This window comes from Barbus barbus (assembly GCF_936440315.1).
Source record: "Barbus barbus genome assembly, chromosome: 18".
NCBI lineage: Eukaryota > Metazoa > Chordata > Actinopteri > Cypriniformes > Cyprinidae > Barbus > Barbus barbus.
In genome coordinates this window covers 16411537-16427218 of record NC_136746.1, presented here as the reverse complement: position 1 = coordinate 16427218, position 15682 = coordinate 16411537, and the positions used below count along the sequence as shown (strand labels likewise).

At 37.9% G+C, this 15682-nt stretch overlaps 1 protein-coding gene and 1 long non-coding RNA gene across 3 annotated transcripts in view; both read left to right on the top strand.

Moving 5' to 3' along the window:
• LOC306884107 (adenosine kinase-like) overlaps positions 1–15682 on the top strand; it is a 161386-nt gene that overhangs the window by 41976 nt on the left and 103728 nt on the right. The window lies entirely within an intron of this gene.
• On the top strand, positions 13455–15063 carry LOC306884108. The gene is made up of 3 exons (XR_013785414.1): positions 13455–13584; positions 13824–13901; positions 14947–15063. It is a non-coding gene; the product is annotated as an uncharacterized lncRNA (long non-coding RNA).

The following is a 15682-nucleotide window of genomic DNA, read 5'->3' as shown; positions in this document are numbered from 1 at the left end:
TAACAATAACACACAGTATGCGCACAATATCGGATTTGGATCAATCTCGTCTGACCGATACCCTATCTGCAGAAAATTACCGTATCGGAGCCGATACCGATCCGGAGTATCGGATCGATGCATCCCTAGTACACAGTAAAACTTTTTAAGAACGTGCTGCATGCAGTATATTTATCTTTTTTGGATCCATTTTTACTCCAGTTTTACAGGTCATATTTGTTACATCAGACACAGCAAGATTTAAAGTTGGATGCGTCTCCCTGATTTATAGCCCAAACGAGAGACGGTTATCTTTAGATCTTTTCAGCACTTCACTTTAGCTGGCCTAGACTGCAGCGATTCTTGGGTTCGAGCATTTCCAGAGAGTCTAAATATTGTTTTTCCCTTTTTCAAGCTTTTTTCGAGAATTCCCAAGACATGATGCTTCATATCTTAGTGGGATATTTTATTTGTGTGATATTGTTTAAGGCCAACAACTGAAATAATCTTAAATCCCTGATGGTGCAGTAGGGTGCTGTCACAGCAGAGAATGAGATCTGCTCAGATGGCCTTGTTGCCCTCAGGGCCCAACAAGATGGAGTTTGATTCCTCCAGCACATGTCCAGTACTGCTGTGTACTTTTGCAGGTGGCTGCAGACATCAACATTTTTAAGACCTCAAATACAGGAGTTATTTAGATATATATCATCTAAACAGACACATGGAATTTTCTGATGATCTCCAGATGATGCACAGCATCCAAATCTACAGATGCATTAGGCTGCAGAGGCTTTCACACACAGTGCATCTATCACTGTGAAATACAGACCTCGGTGTGTGATGAGGTAAGACTGTGGATAATCATTTGGGAATCTGCCAGTGCAAGCAAATGTGATTTCATTACTTTAGTGTCTGACTCCTCGTGTTGCTGGGCGCGTTTGTTATGACCCGAATACAGCCCGAAAGGACTTAGAGAAATGATTCTTCATTTAAGTGTTTCTTTTTCTGCTGCCTTCCAACATTTATTTTGCTTAACAGGATTTGATGTAAACGTCCTTGCGAGGATGTCTGCGCTATCTTCCAGCTCTTCACCTGCCGTCGCAGATAACGGAGTCGGGGCGGTTAAAGTTGTGCCCATTTGAAGCGGCGGTAGTTACGAAGGCTCCCAGTGATATGTTGGTTGTTAAGCAGTGGTTTGATCAGACAGCTCTTCAAAGCCGGTTCGCGTAAAAAGGGAAGCTTGATGCGGAACCAGGCCTCTGAGATTAACACATGGCAGCACCTGGAACGCCAGGAGCAACGCAACCTGTGTGTCGGTGTCGCGGAAAACGAGCGCTTTCAAACGCAATGACATGGGCTGCCTTGTGCGCGTACATCAAAGCGTCCATGTGGAGATGAGGTGCTCCAATCGGAGGCTGCTCTCAGCCTCGGGCGCAGACGTGGGAGGGAGCATGTTCTGCTCCCAATACCTGACCAAGATAGGTAGACCATTTACACAAGAACAACCAGTCATTGGAGAGGCAGAGCTATCTCGCTTGCTCTGCATCACCTTTTCTCACTTCTCCCCTGCTCTTCCTGATAATTTTTTTGGCCACCTTATCCCCTCTCCTTTATCTTCGTTCCATTTGTATGCTCCAGAGAGAAACACACAGCAAACACGCATTCTCCAAAGAGTCTTTCTTAAAGGTTCAGTCACTCATCATTTACTCACCTTCATGTATGACTTGCTTTCTTCTGTGGAATGCAAAAGTTGGAATAATGGGACTGTCAAGCTTCAAAATGACAAAATACATGAGTTGTGCACTATATTCAATGTCTTTTGAAGCCATTTGATATCTTTGTGCAGGAAATGGAATTAAATTGCCATTGAAGAAAAGTTGTTCACTGAAAATCTTAAAATCCGGCCTAGATCTCCTTCATAACAGTTGATGATTGATTTAGCCATTATTTTGAATGAGGTCTTTTCAGTGCATTTGTTGATTCAGTTTACAGAATCATTCTCAATGATTCATTGACGCACAAGACTGATCTGGTTTTACAGCATTACAATATTTTTTTTGTCACACAAACCTATCAAATGGCATTGGAAAATATTGAAATGAAATTTGAAATGTTACATTTATAATGCTTTTTGAAGTTTGAAAGCTCTGTTACCGCATACATTCCTCATTCTTGTATAAAGCCTAGGACGTCAATATAAATCTATTAATGGTTCAGCTCTAAGCCTCCCCGGATGGTTCTTTTGATGTGTCTGAATTGGTAAATTTGTACAGGAGACATATAGTCAGTCTGACAGGCACCACTCTGCCCCACAGGATTTTCACAGATGAAGACTCTCACCTGCAGAAAGTAACGATCTCCCATTCTCTTTATATAGCACTGCAAAGAGAACGCACCAGCACTGCTCTACAGCCCCAGACATCAAAGCCAGGGCAGAGAATCACACCCTCCTCCACTGTATATACAATGTTCCCCAAGCATTCTTCTATACTGTGATCCAAGACTCCGCTCCATTACATGTGCACCCCTGGTGCGGCCCCTTGAGCAACGGAGAGTTTGAGAGGGGAAGAGGCTGACACTTACCAACAGAGAGAGCAGTTGTTAGGTGCTGCCTCTATTGGGAGGTTAAATTACTCCTCTAGAGCGCGATAGGCCTACAGCTTTGAACAGTTGCCACTTTTGAGCACTTGCAAATTGTTGCAGACAGAGTCTTAAGGTTCATTGTCTACAAACTGACATTTTTGAAAGCAACTTCTAACATAAGTGTAATGTAATTGGTGTTTCGTATTAAAGGTTCATCCAAAAATTAAAATTGTCATTTGCTTACCCTCATGTCAGTCCAAAGCTAAATGACTTTTTTTATTTATTTATTTTTAAATGCCTCATTTTGTCCATACAATAGAAATCAGTAGTCACCAAAAATGTTTGCTTACCAACATTCTTTAAAATATCATCTTTTGTGTTCCAAAGAAGAAAGTCCATGCAGGTTTGGAACGACGAGGGTGAATAAATCATGATTAAGTTTTCATTTTTGGGTGAACAAAAGCAAGCAAGCAAAAGGATCTCTTTGCTTCTGCAACCTTTCTTTCCTCAATGTCTTCTGTTCTTTTTCTTTTTTTCTTTTTTTTTTTTTTCCATTTGTCGCTGGCCTATGGTGCCTTCGCAGATTCTTTTTCAAAGTGGTGAGGGGGCCCAACCTTGGACTCAAACCGGACTGTTTTATTGGAAACACATGTGCGCTCTGTAGTTGGAACTCCTCTGTGAAGAAAATCACTTAGCTCTCTTCAGCACACAAAGGCCTTTCCCAGTTCATATTTTTTGCATGGAAACTTAAATTGGGGAAAAGCTGGTGCCTAGAACCAGACATCAGACTAGAAGACGAAACGTTCCATGACCTCATGTTTGACTTGACTTACTACTTTGCTTTCCTTTTGAAAAAAAGTATCTTGTGTCCATCTGACCTTTCTCGATAAAGAGTTAATATATTTTTTTGTCTTTCATGGAAGAGCTGGTCTCAGTGGAAAGGGGAGGAAAATGGCAAATGTTACATGTGTATCAAACTTGGCAGGGGGAAATGTTTGGACGAAAGGAAATTTCAGTGCAAAAGAAAGGAAAGTTTGAAAGCTCTGAAGGCTCATGAGATTAACAAGAGACATACCAGGGAACACTAAACTCTCCACGGTGAACGGCCGCAACATCTGTGTCCGATATTCACAAAGGAGAGAATGGAAGTAGAAAAACGTCTCAGTGCCTCAGTGTATGCGATTGAGGATTTAGATACGTGCAAGTGTGAAATCCTCCTCATTGCTCTGGATTTCTGCAGAGGCAATGTTTAATGTACTTTGAGCACAGGGAGGTTGTCTGATTAATGATTGCTAAATACCTGCAGGTTTTGAAGATGTGCAGTGTGGTGAGAAGCTGAAAACATCCCCATCATTAAGCATGCTCCTCCGTTTCTCGACAGAAGGTTAATTGAATGTTAACATTCAAAAGCGTCGGTTTCTTGGACGGCTGCGCTGCCAAGAACAGTTTATTTCCTTCCTGAGTTGATGAAGGGTCACAGACAATGAAACGCCCTGAAAAAGAAAAGTGTACCAGACTCACCTTTTGCATTCCTGGAGAGCAGTGGACTGGCATCCATTTCAGTCTTGAGCAGGAAGCTCTGCGGTTCTCGTGAGGCCAGAGCAGTTACACCCAAACGCTTACGGTGAGCTTTAGCAGGATTCGTGAGAAATCACACCTTTCCTCTTCCTTCCACACTAACATTGTTTACTGGAAGCGTGAAGGGGCGGATACTCTAGACTGTACCGTTGTTGACTGCCCTGTCTGTGGCTGGAGTACATGTGCTGTGTCTCAGCTAATATTTCACCATTTGTGCCTCATAGGGAGTTGGAGAGCAGAGTAGATCATAACCGCTCTAATCTTTGGTTTGATCAGTCCACCGGCCTCCCAGCAGGGGCTCCCACTTCTCTTCGAGCACTCTCGTTTATCAGAGTGCTCTTGTCTTATCTCAAGACCTCATAATCTAAAAGGGTCAGTGATGCACAGTTTCCCACACTGTTTTCGGTCTTGGGCTTTATTTATGTGACCTATAAATTTATGTGGTTTCACTTTAAGACAAAAATCACCTCGTCTTACACTCGCTACAGGCAATACATATGAATACATATGCGAAAAAACTTTGGGTCACGAAGGTCGACAAGTCATGGAGTGACTTCTGCTAGTTCATCACACTTTATTTTAAGGTCCAGTCCTCACTTTTAACTAACTAATAACTGTGACCTTTGCCTCAAACTTATAACTACTACCTTACTAACTCCGAATAAGCTACACATGTTTGGTATGGGGTAGGATTATGGGATATAAATGGCCATGCAGAATAAGGCATTAATACGTTAAGGTAACAGCCTAATATGCGTGCTAGCCAATATTACAAGAATTGGTCCTTTAAAATAAGAATTTGGTCTTTAAAATAAGAATTTGGTCTTTAAAATAAGAATTTGGTCTTTAAAATAAAGTGTCACAAACAGACTAGTTAACATACTGTAATTTATTGACAGTCTGTTGGTGACATCAAGAAAAGATTTTCTTAAGAAATTGATACTTTTATTCATCACAGATGCATTTTTAAATTGAGCAAAGGTGACAGGAAAGTCAATTTTGCTTAATTTAAGAAGTTTCTATTTCAGTAAATGCTGTTCTTTTGCACTTTCTACTCTAATATTAAAAATATATCACAGTATTTACAATGTTTTTTATTATATATTTTATGATATTATATTAAAATACGAATGTTATTTTCTCATTAAGAAGAAATGTTTCTTGACCACCAAACCAACACATTAAAATTATTTCTCATTTGACGATTGACACTGAAGAGGAGTAATGGCTGCTGAAAATTCAGCTTGGTCATCACAGGAATGAATTCCACTTTTTAAATTATATTTTAAAAAAAGTTATATAAATATAATAATTTGTAGTAATATTTTCCTTTTTTTTTTTTTCTGTATTTTTGATTAAATAAATACAGCCATTTTGTACAGCCCAAAGACATTGCAATGATCTAAAACATTCATTCCATCGGCTCTGTTAGCCTTGTGGGCAGCGCGTCAGCATGTAGCGCTGTTGTGCTTCAGGCGTCCCATGTTTGAGTCCCGGCTTGCAGACCTTTCCCGATCCCGTCCCCTCTCACTCTCCCACTTCGCTTCCTGTCTCACTACTGTCCTGTCAAATAAAGGGAAAAACCTTGCCTTTATTTCTAAAAAAAATCTTTAAAAAAAGCAATTAATTTCTCAAATAAACTACTTAATAAGCTACTTAATTTTTTGCTTCAGTGGTAAAATCTTTGCGTGCCAATGGTGGCACATGTGCCCAAGGTTGCGACCTCTGATTTAGCAGTTCAGGACAACACTTGTCATGCCCTTGGAGTCAGACCCTGGATTGAATTGTGACAGTGTGCCATTTACTGCATCTGGTGCTGCATTCTCTGTGCTGTAATTGTGTGACATTTGTTACATGATATAGCATGGTGTTGTTACAAAGGCAGCAGAGATGAGTCAAGCCTGGGGACATTGTGGAAAGGTCAAAGTGAGTGGCACATGCATAGACGCCACGTGTATTTATAGATGCAGGTGTTCAGATGTGACAAATGGTGATGAACGCAGAACTCTAGATCCTTCCAGCACTTAGTGTTACGTGACATAGTGAAGGTGATGCTTCCCCCGCATTATGAATAATGATTAACTGCAGGCAACTGCCAAGAAGAGCTTGGTGGGGAGAGATATAAATAGACTGTCTTTTGTTCATTCGCTTGCTATCACACTAAAGAAGGGGCTCAGACTGTAGGAGGAAGCAATGAGGCATGTGGGATATGGCAGAAAAGGACTTTTTCTCACTGTTACTAACAAAACCATACTATGCATGAGCATTTGCATATATACACACACGCCCACACACAAAAACACGTTCAGAATATAGTTGACCTTTCGCAAGCACGTGGTCTTGGTATCAATGAAAAACATACGTTCAGTTTGTGTGTGAGAAAACAGCATTGAGAATCTGTCTCGCTAATGCATTGCAGAGCGATGGATATTGATGATCAATGTTTATAATCTAAAGTTATTATATGAAGATCTCACTTAGCACTAAATGGACTATAAAGGATGCAGTTGAGGCTTGTGGTTTATGGTTTACTGCAGCGTCCTGCCATGTTGGCAAAAATGACTAAATGAAGCTTGAAAATGCTGTTAGAGTTATGCAATAGACCACTTTTTTCCAGTAATGCTCAAGTAGAACCTCAAACCAGAAGTTTTTTTTTTTTTAGTTTGCATTATTCTAGGCGTCATTTAACTTCATATCATTTAGCAATCAAATCTGTGATTGTCATTAGCAATAATAAAAAATAATCTGGTTGGAAATGCATTAAGTGATTGAAACCATGTTGTTTTTTTTGTTTATTTTGTTGTTTTTTTATTAGCTTTTGTTTGTAATTTGGCCCGTAACTAATTTTCTTTTTAATGATTGATTGTAATATATGGTAAATATTGTTAGAAAGTATAATTGTATAAAGAAATATTGTATTCATGTATAAAAAAATATTTTTAATGTGACATAAGTGAAATGAATTATTTGCGAATTGATGCAGATATATTCACAACCTCATTCAATCTCTTTAAAACCTTTACTCTGAAAGAAAGCTTTATGTGAAGAACAGACATCATTCACTTTAACCCATCACTTTAAATCATTTAAGTCGTCATTCACCATAAATTTTGATGTTCATCATAGTTCTGTTTGTCAACATTCATCATAGAAGTTGTAATGCGTTTTGTGAGCGACTCATTCAAGCTGAATATTTTCAGTGAATCAGTTGATTTGAATGATTGATTGATTCATGAATTGAATTGATTCATCTCAATGATCTTGTTGCAGCAGTTAGCAGCTCCCTGGAGAGAATCAGGGGATTACAGCTTAAATTTAGGTTTGTACCTCACGTAAAGCTTTCTGATAAATTCATATAATTTTGAATATAATGTAAAAGGTTATTTATTTTATTGTAAATCAACAGCCACTTTAATACTATGTAAAATAGTAGCTTGTAAATTCTAATATTTGGTTTTGTGTTCCATATATCATCATACTGCTTTGGAACAAAATGAAGGTTGAGTAACTAGTGGCAAATTTTATTTTTGGGTGAACTATACCTTTAAGAACAACCCTACACACACACCACTTGTTGGAGATAGACTACCGTAAATATAAATAATGGGTTGTTAGAGTTGACATGCCTGGAGCTTAAAAAAGACCTTTTGTAGTGTTTAAATGACAGATTTATTAACAAAATCCAATAGGCTTTGATTTAAAACCAGATCCTCTTTTTCCTCAACATGAGCTTCTGATGAATCAGTCAGTGGATTTAGTCAATGGCTTTACTGGTGGTGTGGTTGTAATTCTCACCGCTCCCTGAATTAAATTGACTGCAGCTTTCTTAGGTCTTAATTAAAGCACTCATTCATTCAGTACTAAAACCGTGCGGTTCAGTGTGTGGTTACACAATCAGCTCCATATCATGTGCCTACATATAAAATCAATGTCTTGACTAAACCACCGATAATATGCGGGGTACAGTTCACAAGCTGTGGGCTGTATGGATTTCCATATTGCTTAATTTACTCTCGTCGTTAGCCGGCGGGGGTTTAACGGTGTGGATAGCGCCTCGTAAGTAAGCTTGTTGATTAATGTTATGTACTCCAGGGAAGCGTTGGGAGATTCATTTGAGACACAAACCTCTGTACAATTTAGATTGAATGAGACATATAGACACATTGTGTTTAGGGGCCTGAGGGTGCAATACGAAACTCTTTTCCCATTCTCTCACACACACAATCGCACTCGAACTCAGTGTACTTTGTGCCCTCTTTTATTTTTGGCAGAATTGGTCATTTGCAAGCTAAATTGCTACAGATCTCTTTGAGGACAAAGCTTATAGAGAGCACAGCCTGGTCTTGTCTGTCCTTTAACACCGGCCTATCCTGGAGGATAAGGCGCTTTGTTGCCTTCCATTCAGTATTCATGACACGCCACCTTGCTGAACACTGGGCCTCCAGTCCGTCTCATAACTGGAGCACTAACAAAGCTGTTCATTTGGCATCAACACCGGCTCTTGATATAGAACAGGCAGAGCTCTCGCTTAATGTTTCTCTCTCAGCAAATCCTATTATCAGTGTTGTTTTTCCCTTCGTCCTAACTTAGGACTTGGTCCAGGAAATTAGTCACTTGCTTCCAGTTTATTTGTCTATAATGGAGCACAACATCAGTGTCTTCTTTCTTTTTTTTAAATTTGTCTGAAAAGTGAAGTAGTGTTAGGTTTCTCCCCAGCATCATTATGGCTAAACTTGGACTCTGATTTACATACCCATCGGTCCAATAACTGTACCTTGGATCTCGGCAGCTGTACTGGTGAGGAAAGGTAGCACGCCAGACTTCCCAGATCCATTCAAAATCCTCTTAAGTCATGTGAAAGATCTCGGGCAGTAGCGCAAAGGCTAGCTGGACTACATGAAAAGACGCTTTGGCCTTTTAAGCTCCGGTGCGTTCCCCGCCAGCCCCGGATTCGCTCTCCTGTTTATGTTTGCTCTGCTGGAGTCTTAATGCAATCCTGAGGAAGCCTCCAGATAAAAATCAATGACCGATGTGACCAGAAGAAAAGAACGGCAATTACATGGAAAGTCATCTTTTAGGGTCGTCATCAGTAAGACAGAGGATGCCTAGGGAAAAGATTCCCTAGGCATCCTCTGTCTTACTGTCTGTTTCCTGCTTGCTCATTTTAATGTTTCATAGTCTGGAGCAGAGACGTTTTCTCCAGGGAGGCAAGGCAGTGCATTTCTAAAAAAAAAGTTTGAAGAGGAAAATAATCGGTGGTACAAAAATAAAACAACATGAATAGTGTCTTGAGATCTTTTGAGGTTGTTGCCTTCTGAGGTGGCAACAGCGAATTACAGGCACAAATGGATGAAACTGTTGGAAATGGACTGCTATTAACAACCCAATGGATAGGTAAACTCACTCACTCAGTAACTCACTCACTCAGACGTCATCACTTTCCGTCATGTTTGAATCTAAATGGAGTTGAAATTTCATGAAATTATGAGTAATCTGAGTGATTCAGGTTGACACCTGTGGCGTTTATGACTAATGCAGGGTTCCTTCGGTCATGGAAAACCTGGAAATATCAGTGAATTTTTATATTGTGGTTTCCAGGCCTGGAAAAGGAAAGTGAATAAAATGTAAAATTATGGACATTTCTTTGTTGAATATAAATTGTTCTAGTTATGCTCAGCTCTAAAATATTTTGCTGTAAGAAGCTGCACTTTGTGAGTGTAATCGCTGTGCATTTACAAATTATTTAAAAAAATATGCTTATCCATTTACAATTAACAACATAATTAATTCACTGCTTATTAATAGTTAGTTGGGTAGACATTAAGTTTAGGTATGAGGTAGTATTAAGGGATCTAAAATATGCAGTCATGCAGGCATTACCAAGGCATTAATATGTGCTTTTTATGTTTTATTCAGCAAGTATTATAAGTGTAGGGTCCTATAATTTCCATAATGCGGATAAAGTTTGTTTAATTTTCAATAGTTGAAAGATAAATTAAATGAATGTTTTATGCCTTCATTTGACAACCAGAAAAATTTAAATACGCAACACAGAATTTCTTAGAAAAAAAATCATAAGACTATTGTAGGAATTAATTTTAATAAATTAAGTTGTTTTTATGCATTAAAATAATTACGCATGCTTAAACACAGAATTTGGTAACAAGCATAAGGTGAGAAAAATAATAATAAAAAAATAAAAAAACACAGAATCCAGAAAAATTAAACTGGAGGGAGGGGGGGTGTAACGGATTTCATAGGGCCCATTAATTACGATTTCTATTTCTGCTTTCTGTTCCTCAAAATATCCAATCCTATTTTCGCAATAATGTTTAATGGCACAAATGTTTATTTTATTTGTGTAAAAGTCGCATGCAATGAAGTAGCTGACTATGAACAATTAGTAATGACTAAATTTCACACAAAATGTGAATTTTGAAGCAGTGCAAACATGTTTACAAACATGTCATGTGATTTTGAAATGGAAGAGCTCACAAACACCAGCATATTCTGACAACAGCTGGAGCAGAGCAGAAAAAAACAGGTTATATAAATTTTAGATGAACACATCCTTGTATCTGGTAGTGTCAGTACCAGTCTTTTCGTGTTCTGTTTCACTTCCCAAAATGACAGTATTGGAGGAGTATATAGAGGAGATGGAGAGTCGAAGTGTTGAGTGACTGTGAAAAATGAATGGGGGGGAAGTGACAGGAGCCTGGTGACACACAGCAGGTGACAGACAAGATACTAACAGTCTGCTGCTTACCATTGCATGCTTGCTCAAGCTCCCTGCAGAGCTGCAGCCTGCCTTACTGCGCTGGGCTTTTAGATGGTAAAGCTCATAGGATGCCACTAAACCAGAAAAGTCTGCCAAATGGCGTGGAATCTAAATCTTTCCACACTCCTTCCAGCCAGAACATTTTGTTTTTCTGTTCTGAAGTCGTGATCTGAAAAATGTCCTTTCTGTTCTTTCACACTGAGTGATGTCAGGAATATTTGGGTCATTAAGAAGTACTGGAATTTGAACGTCTTTCATATCCTAAATGCTTCGCTTCTTTCTTTGAGGGCTTGACTCAAGTTTGTAGGGTACTTTTTGAAGTTGTTGTACTTGTTGTTCACAGATCACTTCCTCTATTCCTCTAGGTCATGGCTGAAATGTCAGATAAACCTTTTGGCGTTAAAGTTGTTGTCACGTTCAAAGAGAATGGAGATGTTAAAGTCTGACTCATAAAAACATATCAGCTTGTGCTGATTAATATACTGATGCATGTTCTTTCTATGCCTTGTATATAAATTTTGTGGTGTTGTGAGGTGTGCCGTTGTGCTTCGTTCTACTGGGTATTTAAGCACGGTGATGGATGAGGTTAGGTAAAGCTTATGTTATGTGCTGTCGCATACAATATTCTTACCAACTGAACAATAGAAACCCAATCCTTTAGCTTGTTTCCAGATATGATTATAAAGCAAGTGCTCTTTGGTTGTTTATTTAAACATTGGACAGTTGAGTAGCAGATGAAGTAAAGTCTTTGCTCAGAAGTTCATCAAAGAGGCCCCTGTTTTCCCAAGATGACAGGAGAATGTACCTCCCCACCAAAAAGACAGAATGAATTTGGCCTGTCCAGAAATGAGCTGTTCTTACTGCAAAATTAGAAGCAGGCAGGTTCCAAGAGCAAAGCTGGCAAGAGTCATGATGTCTCCATGTTATTGAGAGGACCACCAGGGATGGATTTTGCAGTCTGTTTTTAATCGCCATAATATTCTCTGTAAAAGAACTGGCTGGAGGCTGCAATTTACTGCTGCATTGTTGCAGATCAGTTTCTGCTTGTCATTAAGTGTGCCCAAACAAATCGCAAATCTGTAGCATTTTTTCTCTTGCTCTTTTTTCTTTTTTTTTGTTTTTTTTTTTTTTTCCTCTAAGTTTGCGTCATTAGTAACATTAGTCAGTTCTTTTATATACAAATGTCTGTGACCTTGCTTGAGATGGCTCAAAGGAATGTTTAGATTGTGAGTCACAGTGTCTGCCTGTCTAGATGGATAGATTAATCCATTTACAATTATCTATTCAGATCTTAATAAAAATCCTGATGAAAAATTGTCTCTCTCTTGTGTATATATACTGTGTGTGTTTTATATATATATATATATATATATATATATATATATATATATATATATATATATATATATATATATATATATATATATATATATATATATATATATATATATATATATATATATATATATATATACACATACACACACATATACACACGCATACATACGTGTGAAAAAGAGTTGGCCCCCTTCCTGATTTTTTTGCATGTTTGTCACACTTTAATGTTTCAGATCAAACACATTTAAATATTAATCAAAGATAACAGAAGTAAACACAACATGCAGTTTTTGAATGAAGTTTTTTATTATGAAGGGAAAACAAAATCTAAACCCACATGGCCCTGTGTGAAAAAGTGCTTGCCCCCTAAACCTAATAACTGGTTGGGCCACCCTTAGCAGCAACAACTGCAATCAAGCGTTTGCGATAACTTGCAATGAGTCTGTTACAGCGCTGTGGAGGAATTTTGGCCCACTCATCTTGGCAGAATTGTTGTAATTCAGCCACATTGGAGGGTTTTCGACCATGAACCGCCTTTTCAAGGTCATGCCACAGCAATAGGATTCAGGTCAGGACTTTGACTAGGCCACTCCAAAGTCTTCATTTTGTTTTTTTCCAGCCATTCAGGGGTGGATTTGCTGGTGTGTTTTGTCCTGCTGCAGAACCCAAGTTCCCTTCAGCTTGAGGTCACGAACACGATCTTTTTGCTCAGCAGCGGTTTTCGTCTTGGAACTCTGCCATGCAGGCCATTTTTGCCCAGTCTCTTTCTTATGGTGGAGTCATGAACACTGAACTTAACTGAGGCAAGTGAGGCCTGCAGTTCTTTAGATGTTGTTGTGGGGTCTTTTGTGACCTCTTGGATGAGTCGTCGCTGCACTCTTGGGGTAATTTTGGTCGGCCGGCCACTCTTGGGAAGATTCACCACTGTTCCATGTTTTCGCCATTTGTGGATAATGGTGCTCACTGTGGTTCGCTGGAGTCCGAAAGCTTTAGAAATAGAAATATATATGTATTTTACGGTAAACTGCTGTAAATTTACAGTAGTGAACTTGCCCGCGAAAAACTGACCAATGGCAAGGGTGATTTCTTTTATTTACTGTCTAGTGGAAGCAGCGGTAAAAGGACAAAAGAGAAACATTGCACTGTTAACTGGACAAAAAGGTTAGTATATTATTGGTTTCATGCAAAACTGAGATTTTAAGATGTTTTAACTTGTTAACAACAAACTAACATTATTCATTGTGTCCTTTTTCATGTCGGGAATTGTGGCCTTTTTTTTCTGACTGACTGCCGGATTAACGCCGCCATAACGGTGATAACATCGACTGGTGAGTAAATTAAGGTCACCTATATTAGTCAAAATAAACCTCAATTAAACCGAGAAACACGTTTGTAGGTTCTGCTGCCCTTTAATGCAAGTTAGTTAATCTGGCAAGACCTTACTTAACCTTAACAACGAACTAACGTGAAATAACGTTACTGAGGTAAAGTGCGTAGGCAACAACACTGTTTCAGTGGAGATTTTTAACAGTATTTTCAAGTACTACTTTTGTCTGTTCTTTTCTAGTCTAGATTTCGTCTGCAACGTCGGAGGTGTATTTTGGAGCAAGCCTCTTCTTGTGAATGCCATTGATAACATCAACTGGTAAGTTAATAATGTCAGTTAGCTGAAGTTAACGATCACAGAGAAGCATAATATCTTTTGTACACTGCCTCTTTATCGCAAGTGCAATTCTGTTCAAATGCTGTTTAAGTTAGAAACGTGTACCAATGTTGTATGTAACTTTAGAGACGGTCCCTATTCAGTGAGTTTACTTTTTAAAGAGAGGAATGGGCTAGCAATATATTATTACGTTTTCCTTATAAATATAAATACTAGTAACACTTTACAATAAGGTTAATTAGTTAACATTAACTTTAGTTAAAAACATTAGTAAACCTGAAATAAGAATGAACAAAACTTCTACAGCATTTATTAATCTATCTTAATGTTATTTTCAGCTGTGCATGCGCACTGGCTGATCTAGCCTAAGAGATGAGCTTTTTATAACGATATTTGAGCAAAAGAAGTAATATTTATGACACAGTTGTTGTCCGATTTCATTGGTGATTTCAAATATGAAAATTAAACTTAAGCTTAGTGAACAGTTTTGGAGAATTTGATGTTTCCCCATTCAAAGTGACAGGAGCTGGTTTTAGTCTAATTTTTAAAAGTATTATTCAATTTTTTTTTTTCTATAATTACATATTTTTGTTCAAATTTTGTTTATTTAAAGCATTCATTTCATATTTCTGCAATTTCTAAGGGCAAATTATAATTATTTATACTTGTTGCTTTAAAAAAATTAAGCCACTTAGCCAATGTAAGTTAACTTATTTAACTTGTATCCCGTGTTTTCTGATACATAAATTAATGTCTCTGGGCTAAGCACTGGATATCCACTCACCCTAGAAAACGCCCTGGAATCAAACCCATTAATTCAGCATTCTAGCATTTTCCTCTAAAATGGAGCTTTAATAATTTGAATGTGATGGATTATCAACTAATTATGTACCTTCCCTTGTAAGTGCGTTCAGATGTAGTATATAATGTTTTTATCAACATCAAGTTTGACAGTTGAGGCAAATTCTGTAAACACTGCTTTGAAAAATAATGTTTTTTTTTTCTTCTTTTTTTCTTGTGCTTGCAGACAGTCAATCTTTGTGGCACCAAATGCATAAAGTCACAGATCAGCTGGAATTCTGGAAAGGGCGTGCAAAGAAAAAGGATCTACCTGAATCTCATCCTGCTGTTTCTCATCGGAGAGCTTGTCAACTTTGACTGTCAAAATTACTGAAATTTAACACAACAACACAAACTCATTTTTACTGTATTTAATTTTTTTAACACTAACAGTCAAAAGTTTTTGAACAGTAAGATTTTTTATGCTTTTAAAGAAACCTCTTCTGCTCACCAAGCCTGCATTTATTTGATCCAAAGTACAGCAAAAACGGTACAATTTTGAAATATTTTTACTATTTAAAATGTTTTCTATTCGAATATATTTAAATTTAATTCCTGTCATCAAAGCTGAATTTTTAAATTACTCCATTCTTCAGTGCCACCTGATCCTTTAGAAATCATTCTAATATTCTGATTTGCTGCTAAAAAAAACTTGTTGGAAAGAGTGTTTTTTTCAGGTTTCCTTAATGAATGGAAAGTTCAGAAGAAAGGCATTTATCTGAAATGTAAATCTTTTGTAACATAAGTCTTTTATCTTCACTTTTGATCGATTTAAGCCATCCTTGTTAAAAGTAGTCACCCCACCCCTGAATGTTATAGTGTATAATGTTATATAATGTTTTCATTTCAGATAAATGTTGATCTTTGGATCTTTCTATTCATCAAAGAATCCTGAAAAAAATTACTCAACTGTTTTAAATATT